The 20244-nt window shown below is 42.6% G+C and overlaps 1 protein-coding gene and 1 non-coding gene across 11 annotated transcripts in view; both read left to right on the top strand.

Annotated features, from left to right (window-relative positions):
- NEDD4L (NEDD4 like E3 ubiquitin protein ligase) overlaps positions 1–20244 on the top strand; it is a 328121-nt gene that overhangs the window by 214568 nt on the left and 93309 nt on the right. The gene's annotated exons all lie outside the window — the stretch shown is intronic.
- On the top strand, positions 13318–13390 carry TRNAE-CUC (transfer RNA glutamic acid (anticodon CUC)). Its single transcript has one exon. It is a non-coding gene; the product is annotated as a tRNA-Glu (tRNA).

Below are 20244 nucleotides of genomic sequence, written 5' to 3'. Positions count from 1 at the left end.
CATGTGATTTAAGTAAACTTGCTCAGAAGCAAAATCTATTGTGTTTAAAAATCACAACAAACAGTATCAGTTGCAGACCATATACCTCCATACTTGAACACATGTTCTCCATGTTATGTGATTAACACCCCCCACCACATACAACACACACACACACACACACACACACACACACACACACACACAATTTCAGAGCAAAAGAATTTTTTTGACAAGCAAAGGATTTCCTATTTCTTGAGTAATCTGAAAAGATACACAGCTCACGTCCTCTATCCTGAGCATGAATAGGTCTTTAAAGACCTCGGCCAGTTTGATGCTCGGTCTTCATTCCCAGGGAGTCAGGGTCTGGCAGCTGTGCCGCGCCCCCATGCCGACATGGCCTAAGTCACCCGCACGGGGTGAGGGCTGCTGGTGGCCAGCCCAGCCCTGCAGTCTCAACAACCATGGGGGCACACCCCTCACCTGTTAACTGGCCCAGACCTGTGGGTCACCGGTCTCGGATCTGGAGAAGGATGAGACGGATGAAGGCAGGAAGACTTTGAGCCTCTGGGGCTTGCAGCCCTGGCTGTTCATCAGACTCACCGGTGGGTAGCTGATAGTAGCAATGACCGAGTCCCAGCTCGTCTGGCCTCCTTCTGGCACTTTATGGAGCAGTGCCAGCAGCAAACAACTTGTCATTTCAAGTCTTTGGTCTCTTTTCACACTTCTGCTAATGTTTTGTTAAAGAGCCTTTGTCAAGTCAAGAGGAAGAAAAATTAATACTGGCTTTATGTGTAGGTTTTGTTTGCAGTTTAAAAAAATAGCCTGCTGGAGTATATTAAATAAAGCACTAGATTAAGGTCCTTTTTCTACCACTGCTGTGACCCCCAGTCGTTACAGTTTTCAGAGTTCATTTTCCTATGTGTGAAATGACCACACTTGCACAAGAGTCTCTGTGAGGAATAAGTGTCATATACGTGTTCTTGTACTTTACAGATGTGGCTGATTATATTATCGATAATAAAAAGCTTAGATATGTCGAGGTGGTTGTTGTTTTTCTGGAAAAGCTAGAAAATGTCGAGGGTTTTTTGTTTTGTTTTGTTTTTTTGCCCCTAAGATGACTTGAGAAGGATTTTAGGCTGAAGCAATTAAGGCAGGCCACATGCTGTAAGGAACAAAGTCAGTCTGAACTGTGCATACATTGCTGGCCCTGGGTATATCCTTTGTTGGAATGTGTTGGGTGTCTATGGTTACGAACTTTGATACAGTCGTGCTAAGGCATTTTGATCCAGTAGACCATGTCCTGCTGTTGATCAAACATTTCTGTGCAGAGGGACTCTGTTTTTTCCCTGGAGAGTATTTATTTCTCAGTGCCAGGCTCCAGGCTGGCTGTGCTGCTCGAGGCTTCGCTTGCCAGACATGCAGCTGGGTCAGAAGGGGGAATTTATGGCAGGTCTCAGTCAGAACACTTGTTGAGAAGAAAGGGTACTTGGCTTTTGAAGGGGGAAATATGTTAGACTTGGCTTCTCTGGGCCCACTCTGCCCTTGGGGGCTTTGATCTGAACACTCCTATCATGTGGGTCCCTCCCTGTGGAAAGGAAAGAAAAATATGCTTTGAAAATATAAGCAACAGATAAAATAGATTATTCTAGAATAATCCCCGGGGTAGCAGAGAAAGGCAAGCTCTAGCTTGCTGGGGGTGGAGGTGGGAAGGGGCGCATGGGTGGAGTGGTATCCTCCCAGATGGGACTATGTCAGGTTGGTTTGAGGAAGCCTGGAGCAGTGAAAAGAAAGGTTGTTGACCAGGCAACTTGTTAATGTGATAGATCTTGACTTGTAATTGTGACTGTTAGTTCTTTTCCAGTAGTTAGTTGCTAGATGTTAATTGCTGCCTACATCATTGGTTACATTTGCATTTCTGGCCTGCTCTTGAGTGGGTGTAAATGGGGTGATGAAGACCTGTGGTTTTCAGATTTTTCTCCCATGGCTGCTTCTGAGGTTTTGTAAAAATTCACCTGAATTTCATTTTTATTATTTCTAACCTTTACCAGCGATGAAGATGGATATTACACATTTAAACATATAAAATGTGTAATAAAATATCCTATAAGTATGTTCTATATTTTGAGATTCTATATATGCTGCTTGAAATCCATTGGTGTATTCTGCTAGCTTATTTTCAACTCCTTCTGGATCACTGTAATTACTATTTTAACTGGTTTGATTAGCTTGGGCAGGTTATGGTCCAAAACTTCAATTTTTCTAAGCACCCTAGCTGGTCCATGGTCCGCTTTGAGAAACCTTGGTCTAAGAAATGTTGAACGATGCCTCATAAAAACCGATAGCCTCAGAAATATTTTCTCCCTAGATTTTATTTCAGCTGCAGTGTCATTACTAGAAAAATACCAAAGAAGCCTTTTTTTTTTTTAAATGACAAAAGAAAAGTGTTGAAGTGTATCTATAATCCCATCTAGTTCTTTGATAGCATCGAACCTCAGGTAGGCCTAAAAAGTTAAGAGAGCCTTTCTCTTCATTGGAAATCTGTATGTTTCACAACTAACAGCTTATAACGCAGCCAGTTCTGGAGTTCGGGGGTCTGACTTCTACAGGTAGCCAAAGCCATTTGAAGATCAGAAACTTTGGAGGCACCTTCACTGTTCTTCCACATCCGCTGGTGGCCAGGCCCTGCCCATTCTGCCCCTTGCAGTGGGCTCTCCCTTCTTGACCCCCACCCCAACCCACTGTGTGGCCAACTTCCTGTCTAGGGCAGTAGTTCTCTAACTGGTGAGAGGCCTCACCACCTCCAGACGGATTCCTCTAATCCATCTTGCGTGTAGCCCAGGAGTGCGATCTTCTCAACTACAGATCTGTGCTCCCGTTACCACCGCCATAAATCGGCTTGCGTTGCTCGCCTCGTGGGTGGCGCCTCCAGCCGGTCCCTGCAGACGCTCTCTGATAGGGCGTCCTTCTCTCCACCCGTGCTCCCCGCGGCTGCCCTGCTCCAGGTGCCCTCCCCCCCTTCCACCCCATCCCTCACTCACGAGACTCTTGTTCCCTTGGGGCACCTCGCTCCCAGCTCCGTCCCCCCACGTATGTTTGCAGATCTGCCTTCTCTCAAGCTAGGTCGGAAAATTTTCATATACGAACTTGGAGGTTTTCAGAATAAAACACTGTTCACACAGTGATTATATATTTGGCTTCTTTTACTTAGATATACTTAGATGTTTATTAGTTATTAGTTCAGGGGAGGGAGGCCAAGGTGATACGGCCCCCGCCCTCAGAGGGCTTCCTGCCGAGGGGGAGAGGCAGGTAGAGAAAAGCTAACATGCAGGACAGCGTGTACTCCTAACTGGAGTGAACATTCAAACCCAGAGGAAGACAGGACGAAAAGCTGTGGATTCTCATGACTGAGGGAAGCCGAAAGGCTGCAAAGAAAGACGGGTGCGAGTGGGTCTTGAACGCGTGGGATTTAGACCCATGGATAGAGCATTCTAGCAAGAGGCTTGGGGATGAGGAAATCTCAGCCGAGTGGGCCAGTGTTGGCAATGAGGTGCTGGTGAAGAGGAGGTAGGACTTCAGAAGGAGGTGGAAGCAGGGATGTGTAGAGATGCTGTTGGCTAGGATGTCGGCATCTTTCGTTGGTGCGAGGGACGAGCATCTGGGCCATTTGAGGGCTGGGGTTTTGCATCGTTGTCCAGGATACGTGACACGGTCGACTCTACTTGATTTGACAAGAATTTGTTTTGTTTTCTAAAGCAGGAGTCAGCAGACTTTTTCTGTAAGGGGCCAGAGAGTGAGTATCGTCAGGCCTCTATTTAGAGTCTGTTGAGAACAGACTGTGTTATGCACTGTTCATTGTGAAATACCCAGATTTTGAGTGGAGGGAGAGCCCCTGTGAATTTCTTGCTCTCTGCTCTAAGCTGGGCTGAGTGTTCTCTGTGCCCTCCATCCGAACAGGATTCCCATCCCAGTGTAGAATCTGCGGCGTACCAGGAGACGCTGTGGGTATCATTTTTGTAAGTTAGGAAAGGCCTCTGAAGGGCCTTTTGTGGTGTGCCTCTCTGTTGGCCGTTTGGTTGTCTGCGTGTTCTCACGTGTAAGCAGAGAGAGAGCTGGGGGAGTGGACCTGGTCACGGGTGTTGGCTTGGCGGGGCCGTGAGCAGGGTGCCGTGTAGAGAAAAGTGAAGGTATGAGCTGGGCGCCAGGCTTCCTCGTTTGATTTGAATAAACGAAAGCTGGTGGGCACTCCAGAGGCTGGGTGGGGGGACTTAGGCATAAATTCAGGTCTGTGGGGGCTGGTAAGTTGTATAGTTGTACCACTTGGACAGGCTGATTCGTGGGGCCTTTCCAGAAAGCTGCTGGTGTGTTTTCAGTAGGAAATGATGATGGCCGAGGGAGCAGAGGGAATTGAAAAATGAGGGCAGAATCTGAGAAATCGTCCTTTTCAGTGAAGTACTTTTTCCCCCCTGCATCCAAACGCAATGAACGTATATTCATCATAGAAAAACTCAACAGTGGGAAAACCAGTATGGATGGTTCATGCTCCTATCAGCCAGAGATAATCAGTATTTCTTCTCTGCTACCTATTTGAGATGCATTGAAAAGGTGGAATTTAGCGAAAGATTAATCACAAAATGCCTTACTTCATCATTAACTGCTTTCCACTTCTGTCACAGTTCCTAAACTCTGCTGTAATTTCAATTTTGTCTTTATCTATCTATCTATCTATCTGTCTGTCTATCTATCTATCTATCTGTCTATCTACATCTGGAAGGACTAGCCCTGAAGAAATGGCAAGAGGAGTACATCCGTCAGCGTCCCTATGCGGAATGTTAAAATCCATGGAGGTGGCTTTTGTTTCTGTTCTGTGACTCTCCGCCTGCTTTCCCTCATGGTTTTCCCTTCCCTTTGCCCTCATGGCTCCCTTCTTCATCAGATTTCTCTCAGTCATCAGGCAGTGGTCATTCTCCTCCTTGGCCCTCCAGGCCCGCAGACAGTGCTCAGATAAGTGGCGTTTCCTGAACGGTCAACAAGAATTTCCCCTCGTCTTTGGAAAATTGTGTTGGAGGAAAAAAAAAAAAATGCTCGTCTCCCCTTGGTACTTTACAGGGACCTGTTGGAGCAATTTTAAAATTAAGTTAAGAAACCTAATTTTTAGGTAAAAGGTAAAGTGGGCCGAAGTCTTTTACAATTCCAACAAAATGTCTAAGTGAGTGGGTACTTAGTTTCTGCTTATTTTTCCATCTGTTCATTGCATCTCGGGCAACAAGGAATGTTTTCTAGGCTGGTTTATTTTTTATTTATTTTTATTTTTTAAAGATTTTATTTATTTGACAGAGAGAGCAGGAACACAAGCAGGGGGAGTGGGAGAGGGAGAAGCAGGCTTCCCACTGAGCAGGGAGCCCGATGTGGGACTCGATCCCAGGACCCTGGGATCATGACCTGAGCCGAAGGCAGACGCTTAACGACTGAGTCACCCAGGCGCCCTCTAGGCTAGTTTAAATGCTGTCCTTTAGCTGGTAAATCCAGTTCTGCCACCTCAGAGCAGGGGCAGCAGCTCTTTCTAAAAATGATTGACCGTTTCTCATGATCTTAAGTGAACCATTTTTTTTCATCCATTTGATTTTGAAGGCCACTAAAATTTATACTCCTCGAAATTTAAATGGAGGTCATTAATTGTGAAGAAGAAAAAAAGATTTTTCAGCCTATTACTTGCAATGACTAAAATAAATAAAAGGTAAGCCAGTACCTTTTGGATAAGATCAATAGATTTAAATAAAAAATTTACACCCACTGAATGGTTGAATGAATGAACAAATGAATTTTGGTTTGTGGCGTATGTCAGCGAGCTGACCTGACTGGGCTTGAGGCATTTAGCTCTCTTGCAGGTTTGGATGCCTGGGTGAGTGTGAATGTCCCCGGTGGGGAGGGCAAAGTGGCTCAGACTGGTATAACATTCTGCAGTTAGGCCTGTTACTTGACGTGAACTCATGTGATGGCCTTCCCTTTCCTGATTACATAAGCAAGAGAAACCCAACAGAATACAGAGGGTTAGAATTCAACATAGGGAATTCCCATCTAGGTTGGCTGTGTTGTGCTTCAGAAACAAACAAAATCTCAGTGGATTAGACCACAGAGATTTATTTCCTTGTTCATGATACACGTCCAGCATTTGTTAGCTGGGGAACAGTGCTCTTCATGGGTCACTGAGAGGCCCCCGATGATGACCTCTAACTCTAACGTGTGCCATCATCACTGCCGTAGGGGAGAGAAACGGGACATGTGGTGCGTTGCTCTTGAAGGCTTCTGCCTAACTCCAGACTGTGGAAAGGAGTGCCTATCATTGCCCAGAAGGAAGAGAAATAAGATATTTGAGAACAGCCTTTATGACCACAGTACACCCCATTCATCTACCTTAATGATCGTGAGGCTCTGGGGCAATAAAAGAATCCTTCCTCTTAGAGGTCCTGGCAGGGAGTCTCCCGTCCAGCTGCTGGTGCTGCACACCATGCACTTGATTCATGGGGTATCCCTCTTGAGAACGTAGCTCACCTAGCCACTTCATCATTATTAATTGTTGTGGGTTGAAGATAGGTTGAAGTCCTAACCCCAAGAGCGTAAAACTGTGACCTAATTTGGAAATAGGGCCTTAGCAGACATAGTCCAGTGAAGAGGTGACCATCTGGGGGGCCCTGATTCAATATGTCTGGTGTCTTTATTAAAAAAAAAAAAAAAGGAAATTGGGACACACACGTAGGGAGAACACCATGTGATGACGAAGGGCATAGGTCAGGGTGATGAAACAGGAGCCGAGGATTGCCAGAGACTGCCAGTGAACCTCTAGCAGCCAGGGGACAGGCATGGAACCCGCTCTCCTTCACAGCCCTCAGCCAGAACCAGCCCTGTCGACACCTTGATCTCAGACTTCTGGCCTCTAGAACTGAGACCCTAAGTCTCTGTTGTTGAAGCTGCCCAGTTGGTGATACTTCAACCTTAGCAAACTCATCCACTCATCAGCGTACTTTGTATCATTTTTCCTGGTCCTAGCAAGCACTGCTACAGGCGAAATCAAAACAAGAGCCACCTTGGGGAAGTCTTGAGTCCTCCCCACATGCTGTTCACAGAGAAATTCTGTTTGAGTAATCTCGGTGATTTCCCCCCACCCCCTGAAAGTAGCTTTTAGCAAATGTTTCTCAGGTCACAGCCCTGGAAATGAAGAGTAAAATCTGTTAGTGGAAGCTCAGCATTAGCAAGAAGGGGAATTTAGGGGACAGTACTAGCAACATGAACAGTCTGTCTTTATTATACTGTTGCAGGTGGTTATCAAGAGAGAAAATATTTTTGCGGGATAAAAAGCCTTGGGGGCAGGAGTTGGTTGTATCCGTGATGGAGGAAGGGAGAATTGATAGGTATAAGTGCTGGCGGCTGCCACCCGTGATGCTTCCGTTGCTGTGGCAATATCTGGTCTTTGGGGCAGGCGGATTTTGCATCATCCATGACTCTCCGTAAAGATGCTTTGCCAAATAATTTTACTGCTTTGGAAAACTTTTATGTAATTGATGCTTACAAATTAAACTGCTTTGCTAAACTGTATGTCTGGATATTTTAATTGTAAACCTACTTTTTTTTTTTTTTTTTTACTATCGCCATAGAGAAGGATGCTGTGGACACTGTCAGGCATTCCACGGTTGACCCTGTTGGTTATATGTAACCGCGTTGCTGTGTGACCGGGTACCAGGCTGTGAAGTTCCAGGTGCTGGTCACCTCCTGTGCTCTCCCCTGTGTGTGTTGTCATGGGGGCATTCTTGTGCTTGCTTTCCTCTCTCTACATACATCATAGATGCACACACCCTGTGGATACAGGCTAATATTTTTTTAGGGTCAGGATCTCCATAATATAAAAAATTCTGCGTAGATGCTTGAAGCAAAGGATTTGTTAACTGATCAGTGCTAGAGAAGGAGGTGCTCAGGGGTTACCAAGCTATCCTTTTTCCCCAAATGAAGTTCTCCCCTTCCAGTTACTTGTGAACCCCAGATTTTGTGTCTCCTTACCTGATGCTTCTGGTGCTGAGGCCTACTGACTGGTGGTAAAATGGTTTATGTTTCCAGGAACTGGACCATTCTGACGGTCTCTGAGAAGCCAACTCAGTGTGAAATTCTGTACGCAGGTGTGTTCTGAAGCACACAGAATTCACATGCACCCATGTTCTTGATGCCCTTTTATCCACTGATTGGATGTGCTGTGGAATTTAACATTTCAGAGTGGTAGAATTCTTACTCTAGTCCACACATGTTCTGATGGTGCCTGGCTTTTTTGTAAAGATTTGTATGTATTTCTTATTTTGCAGTGTTTTTTTTTTTTTTAAGACAAGTTATATCTGATTATGTTGGCAGAACTATCATAAGTGCTTTTTAAAGTTAGTAAATGCTGTTCTTTAGGCTAATTCTTCTACTGTTTTAGAGTAAGTAAGTTAAAGTTAGTAAATTTTGTGGATACATGAGCTATCCTGAAATTATATGCCCAACCTGTTGGTGAAATACTTTATTTATTCTAATTAACTAAATACATTAGACTTTCTTTATAGCCACCAAAGAGGAATATATAGCAAGAGTACTTTTTGAAAATTTTCTTATCCGGGGTGAAATGGATGCTAGAGATTGGTTGATCTTGTGCTAAAGGACTGGTAATAACAGCAGTTGGACTCATTGGAAGAGGGCATCATAGGCAAACATAATTATCCTGCTTTTCACACTTAATTGCAAAGCATTTCTGGGTTGCCATGTTGCAGAAACGGACTTAAAGATTCAGTTTGAGGTTTTACATGGCCTACATGATGGCTGAAAGAAGCAAGTGGCCGTTTCTTTGTAATTTGAGATCATCTTTTATAGTTTCTCTTGATGGTGAAAATGAAGGATGGATCTATCTGTACGTGGGTCTGTGGCTAGGTGGTTTTCAACACAAAAACTTGGCGAGCGCTCTGATGGGCCCTTTCTCATTCCTAACTCAGCACTGAGTTAGGGAATTGGAACAGAGTCACTTAGGGCAGGGAAAGCGGAAGAGAAAAATTTAAGTCAGGGATGCTAAAATCTCTTTGAGAAACAATAGATTGTTCTTACACTGTTGCAGCATTTCCTTGGGATATTAGGGCGCTGTTTGGAATTCTGTTTCCAGAGTCTGCTGTCGGGCACAAGGTCATTCCCTTTGTTGGGGGGAGCTTGTACTTTTGCCTCCTTGTGTTCTTTTCCACAGGTTCTGCCTCACATACCTCTAGAGGATTATTAGGTACCAAGGGTTGTGGACTCTTCTCTCCTTTAACTAGATACTGCTTGGCTTTATGGTTGCCACGGGTTTCTATTTTTTCTTTGTTTGTTCCCGTTATATAACCAACCAGTAGAGCTGTCTCCCTAGCTAGCATTATTACGGAGTTGAAGGAATGGACCCTGTGCCCGAGAAGTGGACGTGCTATTTAGAAAGCGAAGACTAGCATCCCAAACAGTAGATAATAGGGATTCACTTGTGGAATTCTACCGAAATGAAGGCTAGCTGTGTGTATATATCTGTGTTGAAAGACAGTATGTTGAGACCTGTCCTGTAAGTGTTTTGCCTTGCTGATGAGAGTAAATACTGCCCTTAAATCTAATCTCAACCCTCTTGTTTACTTAAATGAGGAAAAAATACAAAAACCCAGTTCATAGTACAATAAATTACCAAAGCTTTATACACAGTTATCCTGATAGACCTAGTGTTGTTTTCCAGTAAGCCTGTGAACATTTTCCTTACAATCTGATCGTAATAGCAGTTCTTTGTAATTTCTGGTCATGTGCAGAAGCATCTTCAGGATGTGATACCCTTTGTGGTGAGCCTCTCGATGTGTTAAATCCCCACCTGTAATATTCTTATTAATTTTTGGTCTTAAGACGTTTAAGAGAAGTCATAAGAGGGTGGTTTTAGGGGGCTCCTTGAAGTAATTTTTAGTGAGCTGAATTTTTTACCAACTTCAATTCTTACTCTCTCACTGTCCTAGATAACTGAGCTTTAAGGTACATAAAATTTCTTTAGATTTATCTTAGTTTTATAATGATTCTTAATAGTGCTGTTTGTTCTTTCCATCTGATTCTGTGCCCCTCTAAATCTCTTTAATCCAGCTGTGCAGGGGCGCCTGGGTAGCTCAGTCAGTTCAGCATCTGACTTTGGCTAAGGTCGTGATCTTGGGGTCATGAGATTGAGCCCAATGTCGGCCTCAGCTTGGAGTCTGCTTGTCCCTCTGCTCCCCCACACCCGCTTGTTCTCTCTCTCCCTCGCTCAAATAAATAAATAAAAATCTTTTTTAAAAAATCCATCTGTGCGATCACATTACTGTGTTAAGATCTGGTGCAGTCATTTTGGTGAATTCCAATTAACTTTCTTCTGGTTGGAGCCATAGACCTATTTCTCTTTTCATTATTCTGACTCACATCATGAAGGAAGTAAATCTGTAAATGGAAAGAATGTTGGTGATGATGCCCAGGAACTTTCTGGGTTATATGCTGGTTCTTTTCTTGTCTTTTGTCTCATTTTCACTCATTTGCTCAGCATTACCTTACTTGCTACCTAGTACTGTGTATTGAAGGTAACACAGTAAATACTTGTAGCCTGAATGAATTAATTAAACATGCCTGAGGCCCTTAACAGGAAAATGCAGCTCTTATTATTTGTCAGTTTCTGGAAAAAAGGGCTTTTATATCAAGTTTTTCTGCGAATGCCTAAACTTTGCCATGTTATAGGAGTTACTGTAAGTTGTGACTTTTGTTTTGATATCAGGAGGGTCGGGGGTGGGGGAACCTCCTTAAGTAAATGATGTTCACCATTCTAAATTTCTAAATTGTCTGTTAGGATTGTTGGAAAATACACAAAAATCCACCAGGCAAATTGACATCGTTTACCTTCTAGATCTTTCTAACATTCGGTTACTTCCCATGCTTTCAGTCTTCTCCTGAGGCCAGGTTCTGGTCCTGCTCAATTAAGATAGAAATCAAAGAGGGGGGGTTGCCTGGGTGGCTTAGTCCATTAAGTGTCCAACTCTTGATTTCAGCTCAGGTCATGATCTCACATTTGTGAGTTCAAACCCGCATCATGCTGTGCCCTGGGTGTGGAGTTTGCTTGGGATTCTCTTTCTCCCTCTCTGCCCCTCTTCTCCCCCCGTCTCCATGTGCTCTTCTCTCTCTAAACAATAAAAAAAAAAAAAAAGAAGAAGTCAAAGGGGAGCCTGGGTGGCTCAATCGGTTAAGCATCTGACTCTTGAGCTCAGTTCAGGTTTTGATCTCAGGGTTGTGAGTTCAAGCGCCACATTGGGCTCCACACTGGGCGTGGAACCAACTTAAAAAGAAAAAGACTTGAACAAAAATAGAAATCAATAACAGAGATTGCCTACAAAATCTATACGATAAATAGTCATCTCTCATTCAGTCATACTGGATGTTTCTAACTCCTGTCTAGGAGAAATTTCTAGATTAGTCCAGTTCATAAAACTGACTTTCCCACTGTAGAACACAGATATTAAAACCTGTCCTCTTTTTTTCAAATGATTCTTTCCAAGAATCAAACACTTTGTCCTCAGGCCATTTTACAAAAGCAGAATGTGAAAATTAATGTAAATATTAGGTGAGCTGTATTTCTGGGGGGGTTCCCTTATTTTTTTCAACACTTTACCTTATAAATCTCGAGCTGTTATCTTGATGACACATTAAATAGAACATTTATTTAAGGATAGTCTCCTCACTTCTGAAAACAAACTTAACTTCTCCGTTGCAGTACACAATTTCCATACCTTAAAGTTCTTAAGTATATATGCACATTTCAGAAATGCTGGAGTGTTTTGCATAGGTACACTTTATCTATGCAGGGTCAGTGTATTTAAGTCCTGGGTGGTAAAGAATATACATTTTGGTCATGGGAACCTTTACATAGTCAATCCTAAAAGTTTTTTTTTTTTTGTCTAATTTAAGTATGTAAAATGAACTCTAGAAACGTTTTCTGAATATGTCCCTACAGAGTTCTGTAGAATGTAGGAGAAACCATTCTCGTCCTCAGACTTTGGGTGAACTGTGAACACTCCAGTAAAGGTGGCATTTTCCAGACATTGGTTGTCCAACTGTGCTGTCCATCTCTGAAAAAAGAATTTTCTATAAAGTAGTTCTTAAATATTTTATATAAATCTTTTCAATTTTTTTCCACTTGTTTGCATTCAGTTTAGTCAGAAGCTTGTGTCAGTGGATGGTGTCTTAGGCATTCTACGAAAATAATAAATTATCCTTACATAGTTTATATTCTTTATCCTGTTGATACCATGTAGGCCTCTAGCAGCAGCAAACAAAGTGCTCCAGTAGCTGGAAGAGTGAAACCCAGCAACCCATGGTCTCATGAAGTTAACAGTAATCCCAATGGCTCTGGATGTGAGTTGATGGCTGATCCACAGCACATAGTTGTGCTAATTGAGACGGGTCCCTTTGAATACACCTTCAAATATTAAATACCGCTATGCTAGACGTTGGGGCTGCAGTGATGAAGACATGAGCTCTTCCTCATGTATATTACCTGCATTTGGGGATTTTCATAGATCGGACCAGTGGAGACTTTGCCAGAAGGCCAAGGATATATGGGAACCCTTCATTGTTGTTTGACAATAATTGTATAACCTTTTTACTGGTGCAGAATAAGCATCTGCAACCTAACATTGACACAAAAGGAATTTGTGCTGATATTTAATTGGAGAGCTCGGAGAGCTATTTTAAAACACTTTTTTTTTTTTTTACTGAACCCTTATAGTTTGACATTGCTCAGGTTTAACTTTGTCCTCATTTAACTTTATCCTGTACAAATGCTAAGGAGCTTAATAAAGGTCTATATGATCAAAAAGGCAGCTCTTAACCCAGCATGAAATTCCATTCTCATTTATTTCTGTTTGCCCACTGCCAAAGAATTCAGACAACTGCATGCTTGACTTACAAATAGAGGGCAAAGCGTTGGTCAGTAATTGTGAATTTATTTTACATAAACTTCTTTCAGCTCCATCTTTTAAACACAAGAGGAAAGAAAGTAAAATGTACTGTTATTCTTCTAGTTCGTGCTTCCTGCCGGTGGGGTCCATAGAGTGGAATTGCTCTAGGCATCCCAGAGGATGCCATCAAACCCGTAGGTGACATTTGTCCCCGTGATCATGAGTTCACATCCGTACGACAGGACATTGCTGAGCAAATTAATTAGGTTCTGACTTTATGTAGCAGAATTTAAACTCCAATTCACAACACTTTTCATGTTCCCAGGCTATCCGTAAATTTTTGATTATATTTTTGAGGGGTGCCTGGCTGGCTCAGTGGGTGGAGCGTGGGACTCTCGATCTCAGGGTTGTGAGTTCGAACCCCACATTGGGCGTGGAGCCTACTTTAAAAAAATTGTAAATATCAGGGCACCTGGGTGGCTCAGTTGTCAAGCGGCTGCCTTCGGCTCAGGTCATGATCCCGGGGTTCTGGGATCGAGCCCCACATCGGGCTCCCTGCTCGGCGGGAAGCCTGCTTCTCCCTCTCCCACTCCCTCTGCTTGTGTTTTCTCTCTCGCTGTGTCTGTCTCTGTCAAATAAATGAATAAAAACTCTTTTAAAAAAATTGTAAATATTTTTGAAACTGAGGTCTAAAGGAGTTTTGTAGTATGTATTTCCACTTGCTTCCTAATGCATCATACAGTTTGTCAACTAGAAAACTTCAAACCAGATACACAATTGAGTCAGTGTGCTGGGGTTTTAATTTTGATGAATATCCTTTCATAAGTCATGTGTGCACGCACGTCTTTGTTTTGCTGGGAAGAACAATGAGTAAGCCATGGGCCGGGCTCTTTTGCTCTAACACAGATGGTGGGAAGAATTCTCATAGAACTATTTAAAAAAAGAAAAACAAAACAGAAAAAGGCAATAATGATAATCCTGTGCCCTGTTCATCCTCTAAGATTCATTTACAGCTGAGCATGATCTTGAATATTACAAGGAAATAAGCTTTTAAAATCAAATTACAGTAGAACTTTGCCAATTCATGCCTGACTAATTTGCCCACCCAGTAGGTAGTTCTTACTGAAATCTTGCTGTTCTCCTGCTGACTTTAAGAAGAATGGAATAATAGGCTCTGGGGAAGGCTCATGTTCCTTTTTCTTTCAAGGTTCATTGTGAAAAATAAAATGCTATACCTTAAAGTATCATAAATAAAAGAGAACACAAATCTGTCTGGCAAACCATGAAGGGAAAGAAAGCATCTGCTGAAAGTCTGGGTTCTGTCTTCTTTCTTATTTTTGACTGTAGGATGTTTCTAAGAAAACTGACCATAAATTTTCATATTGTAAAATAAAATTATATAAAAGCAGTAAACAGTTGAGATAAATGTCAGACAGCCTGTGTAAGGCTGTGAGGTGGGCTTTTAACATGATTTAGTAATAGTTTTATGGCAGAATTTTGTTCTGTCATAAAAGAAAGTGACTTAACTGTTTTCTGTAGTTTGTGTCATCTACTGAGACCTTCGGTTTGCTATTTACAAAGTGAAAAAATTTAATTCAGTATTGACTTTATTTCTAAAACTCTGGTAGAGGCTGACCAAATATGTACCAGTAGCACCATTGTAGGGTTTTTAAATTTTATTTTGAGGTCCTACTGAAAGTGTTTTAAACCTTGAACATTCATTATATAACTTTTTCTGCAGTCTAGATGAATATTACTAACTTGCTACCAAAACCCCAAAAGGCTCAGATAACTAACGGTGTGTACTTTCTCTGGTGAGAAGATAGAAGTATCAGATAAACAAGCTCTTCCAGTGATGTTGTTTTCAGTATAGATTCAGCTTGGTCCCTTGACACCACACATCCAGAGGTATAAAAATAAGTGTCCAGACCAAAGAAAAAGGTCCATAATTAGGTACCATCTCTGGGTCTAAGTATAGTTATAATGCAAAGTGTTTGCTCTTTTATTCTGAGAATTGAAACATTTCTTCCACCGTACCACTAAATTCGTTTGCATACTCATTTATCTCAATTAGCTGTAAAAAGGACCTACATCACTGCATTGACAAGCGTGCTAGATCATAGGTGAATGCTTCCCCAAGCAAATTTGACAGCAGATTGCTAATGTTTACCAAGGATCACTTTTTGCAGGAAGTAGCTCACAATCAAGGTTGTTCTCTGATAACTTCACTCTCAGGTGCATCTGCAGAGGTGCTGAGTGAAGGCGGAGGGGCAGCAGGAAGTGAGCAGTTTTCTCACAGGAGATCGCTGGTACCCCGGGGGACTCTTGGGTGGCAGCCTTGGGGTGCATGGCCAATATGAATGTCATGTCTGGGTAGGAGGAAAGGTTGAGAGTCAGCGAAAGCATTCCACTTACTGAATCCTTCATGTTTTGATTACCAGAATCTGCTTTTTTAAAGAGCTTTTAAAGGAACGTTCCAAACAGAAGTGTGTTTTGCACACAGCCTGGGAAGAGCATACTTCTCAAGGGTGTAAGATGAGTCAGCCGCACACTCTCAGAGGCCCATTCCTCTAGGCACAGTATCTGCTAAGGGTGCTAGCAACTGAAGTGAGAGAAGTCTTCAGTAACGAGGGAAGGAAGCATCCACTTGACACCTCATCACCACCAAGTATTTATAAAGCATCTTTAGTGTCCAAGGCAGGAGAAGGTCATCTGTGGATTTTACATATTTTAGGACTATCAGAGTTAAAAAAAATCCCGTGAAATTTGTATGTGCTAAGTAGGAATATCTCTACAGCTCTCTACAAGGTTTCAAATTCTGGCTTAAATTATTTATGTACACATGTATGTCATCTCTGCACCCAGCGTGGGGCTCACACTCACGCTCACGACCGCGAGGTCAAGAGTCACGTGCTCTACCGACTGAGCCAGCCAGGCGCCCTTCAAGTTCTACCTTAAATTAAATTCTACCTTGATTGCTATCATCAGTCTGAGGTCTTACTCCAGCATCGCATACCACTGATATTCATAATTCCTTTGGTAAAGTTAATAGAATTGACTTTCAGGAGCGTCATTCCTTATCTCTCAAGTACCCCTGTAACAATGAAAACTAAGATATTTAATATCCATCTGTTTGTGTTATTAGAACATAATACAACTGCCAACTCTCTAAGTGGTCGGACAGATATTTTAATAAATTAATACTACAAACCCATAGATTGGCATTAGACTCTGGATGCTTGGAGCCTATTACATGCCTAGCGCAAAGCAGGCGGCACAATATTTGTTGCATGAATGGATAAGTAAAGAAATGACTAATGGGCCAACCATTGATTATACAGTTTAGTAATCAGGAAGTTCAGCAGGGATGTGCGGTGACCAGATTTCTTCTGCTAATCTTATTAGCACAAAATATTATAAAAATAGGTCCCCATTCATTGTTTGGACGATCTAAAATAGATCCAAACCTATTGTTTGGCCTTCCTAACGGCAGGACAAAATAGATCATACTTCCTGTTGTCTGCACGACACACTACTCTTGCGGAGGGAATCTCGTTCTTTTGGCAAATGTAGAACAGTAGCGGGCATGAAAACTTGGAAGGTCACTCCAAATGTATATAAACAACATGGGCCAGGCCCAGAGCTGGTAGAGCATCTAAAAATAGATAAGTAATCCCTTATCTTGTTGCATATGAAAATAGTGTTTATATGAAGCAACCTTATTAGAAATGACGTGTGAGAAAAGAATGTCTGCAGTGTCTTCTACAGTTTGGAGAGAGAAAACATGTTAGCATGACTTTGAAGCACGGGATTAGTCCTGCTGGAATGGGGGCTGAAATTGTAGCCAGTTTCCCTTTGATGAAAAGAAACTGTTGATTCCTGTAGACATGTAACATTCTGTCTTGTAGAGACTTGTCCTCTGGCCACAAAGTAGTACCCTGTTTTTCTGCTGGGTGTCCAGTGGGAAACTGGCTGGTGATGATCATTGAAATAGAGGTATGTTAGCACACTGCCTCTCCCCTTCCCCCCCATTATCTTAGCTGAACACACCAAAGGTCTATTTCTCACTCCTGTTACATGCCAGCCCAGGTCACTGACCCAGACCCACAGAAGCTGGTGCAGGAGCTTTTCCCAGCCTCCACTCAGGGGTGATACTTGTCAGTCACACCTCCTCTGAATGCATTGGCCAAAACTCTGGCCTGGGAAACGTAGTCTTCTCTCCATCTAGGAAGGAGAGAGAACTAAAAAGTGGTGAGCGATGTTTGTAATTCGTGAGCAATATTTTTATATTAGAACCAGCGTATGGTATAATACATCCTTCGAACTGATTTAATTAAGTCCAATTCCACGTCCATGGGCTACTTTCTGAGCCCTGAGAATAACTGAATGGCTCATTTCCCGCTGTACCAGCTGACTGGCACACAACGAATGGATTTTTGCCTCTGGTGTACTGTTGGCCTAAGAAAGCGCTCGTTTTTCTGTCTGGTATTTTCCAAGATGCTAATCTGATATATCAGTTTTTAAAACTGAAGCGTGGCTGGGTGCAACTAAGTCAGGACAAAAAATTTGCCATTGATAATTGTTGATGGACAGGAATTTCCAAGGATTTTCCCCCACGGATACCCTGAACAGCAGCTAGGGGTGGTCAAGATAAAAAGTATTTAATTTTCCCTTTCCTGCCCCTCCTACAGACCACAGCACGCATGTGCATGCACACACACGCACATACGTACACCCCTCTCCCTGCATATTTAGGAAACAAAAATCCAAGCTGTCCTCTCCCACACTGGACAGAGCCAGCAACGAAGTTGGGATGCACAGTCTGTGTGGCCATCAGTTACCTGTAAGCCTCACGTGGGAGAGAAGCAACATGAAAGAACACAGGCTTGGGGGCTCACAGGAGGCTCAGTGAGAACTTGGAGTGCCAGGTGCCTTCCCGTGTGCACAGGAGGGACCCGTGGGTACCAGTGGCCTCACCTGCAAAAACATGCAGGGAAATTAAACGGTACGTTCCCTCCCATTTCCACGTTGCTGCTGGGACTCCGAGGATGAGCTGACCTCGTGATTTCCTACACCTCCATCCTCTGCTGCCTCTTAACTTACCAGTGCCTTCCAGTGGGAATCCAGATCTCAAGGTGCTCTGGACCTCCCTTGCGCAGGTTTCCCAGGTGGTGGGTGGGTCTTTTCCCTCCAGCTCTCCTGGGTGTTCCTTTTCCCAGGAACTCTCCCCTGGCCTTAACCTGGAAGGGGGCCTCCTTTCTGCTGCTTCCTCATCCTGTCACCCCCTCCTGGTCCTCCTTCCCTTTGCAGGGGCTCCCTCGGCCCCTCCGTGGGTATCCCCACCCAAGCCTCAAGCTGCCTCTCTCTGCTGCCCTCTAGTACTTGGCTTTTGCCTTGCTCATGGCTCATATTACAGTCTATCCTGTAGTTACCAGTATGTCTGTGTAAGTCCCCTTTTACATCCTTTTCTCTAAGCTCCTGTGAGGTTGAGAGTTGTTGTAGGCATTTCCTCATACTTCATATTGTATACTGTTATGCTTTATAATGTGACTAAATGCTCATTTAAGTATTAAATGAATAAATTCATTACATATTACTCTTTATAGGGAATGTTAGCTCCCCAATATTTAACATTCTTTGGATGTTTAGATTGTATACGGTGTACTTAGAAAATGACTGTCTGTAAAATAGAATTCAGTCTGGAAGGTGAAATCGTTTTATCCATAGAATAATCATCTTAAAAACACATGAGTTGACACCTATGTAATTTTTTATTCTCTTGTATGAGTTTAGCTTATGACAGCCAAAAATACATGAACCTGTCTTTGGGGAAGGCTATATCTAAAGTAATATTTTTCTCCTGAATCCTTTTTGCTGGGTTTTATCCTATCCAGCTGGGTGATGTCCAGGAATGTGAGTTAGGGGTTCAGAGAAAGTGATCAAACAAGACAGGAAACTTTGTACTTGACCAGAGCAAAATTGGTGTTTACCTGGTACTCAGATTTGTTTTCCAGTTGTGGGATAATTGTGACCGTTGGATTCTTCATTAACTGTTGGATCATGTTTCTTAATAAAATTATTTTATGAAGCTGAGAACTGACTTGTTCTCTCCTTGGCAAAATCAGTGCCAGTGTAGTTAATGCACCAGTCTAGCTGGGTTTTAATTTAAAGAACAAATTACCTCTAAAATAGTAATAAATCCCCCTTTGGAATAGCAAGATGTCAACTCTTGCACATGGGATAATTATCATGTCATTAAAAAGCACAGTAATTTTAATAACCCAGGTTGTGTGCAATAAAGCTCTTAAGACTACATCAGCCATGTGCTGTGATCATGTAATAATAAACTTTTTATTTATGCTCTTATTTATTTAAAGTTTTAATTAACATAACCTAGTCTTTGCAAAACATCTTATTGCTTTTGACTCATATTTTCTGGTGTGTAATAATGGGTTCTTGTGATTTGTTTGTTCTAGATCTCCTGTTTACTCCAAGTATGGGAGTTTGGATATTAGGAATTTTTTTTTTTTTAATTTAAAGATTTATTTGAGAGCGACAGTGTTTGCGCATGGGGAGCTGGGGAGGAGAGGGAGAGAGGAAGGAGAGATGCAGAATCCCCACTGAGCATGGAGCTGGAAGTGGGGACTGGATCTCACGACCCTGAGATCATGACCTGAGCTGAAATTAAGAGTCGGACACTTAACCAACTGAGCCACCCAGGCGCCCCTAGGAAATTTTGCATATACCATGTCTTTAGTGATATGAAAGCCCCCCCTTTTTTTTTAGATTTTGTTTTTAAGTAACCTCCACACCCAGTGTCGGGCTTAAACTCACAACCCTGAGAACAAGCTCATAATCCGCACACTCCGCTGACTGAGCCAGCCAGGTGCCCCCAAATGTCCATTTTATACTGACCTTTATAACCTCGTACCGACTTTTCATATTAGCACGGGGAAATCTGATAATGAGTCACTGCTATGGAAATGCATGTCATATTTTCGGCTTGCTCCTTTTTCTCAAAATAATCTGAAGGATTCCCCTTCCTGCCACCTTCTGGTAATATTTTCTCTCTTAATTTAGATAACCAAGATAATGAGAAGGCTTTCATAATCCATGGTGGGATGTCTTACCAAGTCTATTGAATTTGGTTTGACTTGGATTAATTTTGGGATTCCCTTTTTTTTTTTAGAATAAATTGCATCTGGGGTTGAGGGGAAGCACTTCGACTGCATGGCTCCAAATTCAGTGTCTTATTTTTCAACCAAGCAGCTGTTCGTACATATTTCTT

The sequence above is a fragment of the Callorhinus ursinus genome, unplaced genomic scaffold (assembly GCF_003265705.2).
Source record: "Callorhinus ursinus isolate GAN/ISIS: 27379988/994484 unplaced genomic scaffold, GSC_fseal_2.0 scaffold11, whole genome shotgun sequence".
Classification (NCBI taxonomy): domain Eukaryota; kingdom Metazoa; phylum Chordata; class Mammalia; order Carnivora; family Otariidae; genus Callorhinus; species Callorhinus ursinus.
Note: the sequence above shows the minus strand (reverse complement) of the source record. Positions and strands in the feature narration are given on the sequence as shown.